The following is a 3,473-nucleotide window of genomic DNA, read 5'->3' on the forward strand; positions in this document are numbered from 1 at the left end:
ATTTTTCAATTATTATTTTTTAAAAATCAATAATTTTTATAATAAAACGTAAGGGTGAGTTAGGGTAGATCTAAAATTAATAAGGATTAGAGGGGCACATAAGTAAATAGAGAAATTAAGGAGGGGGGTAGGTGAATAAATAGTGAAGAGATGGGGGGTATAAAAGTAAATGAGAAAGGGCGTTGGGGAGTGGATCCAGGGGATGTGACGAGGTCAGATATGTCATGCTTTTGGGATCATTGCAATAATTGAACTCATGCAGGCTTTAATGATAAGCTTTAGAGAGAGAAATTATTTAATTCTCTTATATTTATATTAAATATAAATAAAAGTGTAGGATATAGCGTCCCAATGGAAGAAGGGCAGGCAGCCCTAGCCCCTAGGGTTACCCCTACTACCCCCACAATTTCTCTCTCTTAAGTACTCATTTTCTTTTCCCACATTCCCTAATCAACGTTTTGACAATGAATCAATCATAGGCTTATGCCTTTCTCCCACTCATTTGGTCGCCCCAACTACTTCCCATGGGCCCTCCCATTTTTTCTTCCTTATTATTTTTCTTTTATTTACTTTAAAATTTTTTAAAACAGGTCGAAAATATTTCCACACTCTTATAAAGAACGTACATTTAATTGACGAGTTCAACATTGGTTTATAAAGGAATGATTATCCATAAGTTAAAAAAAAACATCTAATTATCATTATAACGTCAATGATGAATATGTTTATATATATTTTATTAAAATACTACACTTGTAATTTCTTCTATAAAATTGCTAAATACACGTATTTAATGGGTGGTCAATTCAACAGAGAAAGGGTTTTTATTTTTATTTTTATTTTTATTTTTATTTTTATAATCTTTTTAAAAATATAGTAAGTCATGTTTGGTGGCTTTTGTTTCCATTTATAAATATATAAAAATAAAGCAGCCTATGTATTAAAGTATACATGAATAATAAATTTAAATAGGGAAAAAAACTTTGATATTCCTACCAATCTTTTAGGATAAGATTAGAAAAATAGAATAATTTTTTTGGGAATAATAAGGATGTTTGGTAATAATTAATTAGAAATGTTTGATAATATAATGTAATTGAAATTATAAAGAGTAGTATTTTTTATGATTGAAAATAATTTGGAGAAGGAATAATTGTGGTTGGTAAATAGGGTTAGATGGGGAAAGGCATTTAATGGGAGGTTTAGTTTGAGAGGTGAAGTCACGTGAGGAAGCAATGATGGATTTGTGTTTTTTTTTTTTTTTTTTAAAAAAAAGAAAAAAAAAACAGACAAAGAATATACAACACGACGACGTAGAAGCTGCATCATATTCATTATTCATCGCTCACTTTTGGCCCCACTTTTCATTTTTTTTTGCTTTATAAAAATTCCATTTCTAAATTAGAGATATTTAGTTGGTTGATCGAGTCCAAATTGTATGAGTACCGACCTCATAATTAAATTGAAAAATCTCGTTTAAATGGAGAATAAAAGAGGTTAAATTAAATGGATAAACGCAAATTATACTTCTCGTCTTTGTTCCCGATCAACCCTACTTAAATCTCCAGCTTACTTTGTATTTATTATATATATATATATATATATATATATATATATATATATATATATAATATCTATGGAATTACTTATACTAGGTTATATATGAAATTACTTTTAAAAAATTATATTTATGAAATATGATGAAAGAAATAATAATAATAATAATATTAAAACATTTATAATGGGGCAAAAGAGAGTGGGAAATTTTGCATTTATTGAATAAAAAAAGAAAGAGAAAAAGACAATGATGGTCATCATTTTATAGAGCATTATAACAAAGTTGGGAAATTAATTTTGGGGGTAAAAATGGGATCGTATTAATTGTTATCAATAATGAGCATAATTAATAACACAGATCATCATGGTTGCTATTATGATAAAAAAAAAAAAAAAAAATTACTCAATAATAGATTACAACATTATAATATATATATATATAGCTTCCCTTAGTGGCTCTCCACTTATAATATATGCTTTTTATTTTCTCTTATTACAAGCTCTTCGTCATGTCACCCACTTTGGTTTAATGTATATACATATCGGTAATATATGATGTCAATATGACACATCTTATAAAGTAATATAATTTTGTCCATTTCTTAAAATTAAAAGATCTTATTATAAATTTTTACGTTTTAGAAATGATCTAACTTCGACGATGGTAAAATTTGATCGTTAATGAGGTAATAAAGTTGGTTTAGGGTTATTGAGAAAAACAAGGGTTTGACCTAAAGGCATTGGGAAGAACAAGAGAAGACAGTGAATGGGGGTTTTCAAAGATAAAAAAAAAGAGTGGTAAAAATATAATAATGTAAGATGATGAGTGGTAATTTTCCCTTACAAAAAACCCTTTTTGTCAGCCTCTTCAAATTTTAATCCTTTTCATGCTATGGCATTGGGTGTTGCCTTGCCACCTACCTCACTTTTCGTGCTTTATATCAACGTTTCAATGTGTAGTCCAAGACGTTACGAGTCTAGTAACATTACCATATTGATAACTCAGTCATAAACAAACCCAATATAGAAAACTCATCGACTTGACCATTTTAGCCTCAAATTGTTATCAAGCTTAGCTCATCAATGCTATACACTTCACGACAAGGTCAGGAATTTGACCGAGTCAGGTAGAGACCAAAATGAAAAATATAATCCTCGTAATTGGCAAACACGGAAAAATCTCATCTCCGTCCTTTCCTCATTCTCCATTTAGGGCAGGTCTCTGACCTCATTGGTTAAATGGACATTTTTAGTATCTCTCAAGGTAATTTCATTTCTATCTCAAAAGCCTCTTCTCGATCGATTATTAATGATCAAGGAGTGATATATATAAAAAATGAGACAAAAGTGAATAGGGGTAGCGTGGGACAATTATGATAAAAGGTAGGTCGAACAGAAATTAATTAAGCTAATTACATTACAAAAACAGTGCCCTAAACATAGGCTGAAAAACAAAGACCACTTTATGGAAAAAGTGAATGATTGTCTTTGATTACAAATTTTGTGTATTTAGAACCAAAAATAATAATAATAAATAAATAAATAAAAAGAAAAAAAGACAAGAAAGCATGCAACTGAGGAATTGGAAGGATCTTTGTCTCCTTTTAACCTATCATTATCATGTCTCTTCACTTCTCCATGTTTTCTTATAATATTTATCATTATCATCTTAATAATAATAATAATAATAATAATAATAATAATAATAATAATAATAATAACAATCATACATTATATTTATTATATGTTATAACTTGTATCCAAACTTTGGGACATTAACCCTTATTTTATTCTACAATATATCCTTTCTTTCCTCTCTTCTTTTTGTAACCAAATCTTTTGTTTTTTCATATGCTACTAATTGCTACATGTGCTTAGATGATGCACCTTGTCTACTATATATTTAAAAAAAAAAA

This window comes from Cucurbita maxima, unplaced genomic scaffold, assembly GCF_002738345.1.
Source record: "Cucurbita maxima cultivar Rimu unplaced genomic scaffold, Cmax_1.0 Cma_Scf00007, whole genome shotgun sequence".
NCBI classification, from domain to species: Eukaryota; Viridiplantae; Streptophyta; class Magnoliopsida; order Cucurbitales; family Cucurbitaceae; genus Cucurbita; species Cucurbita maxima.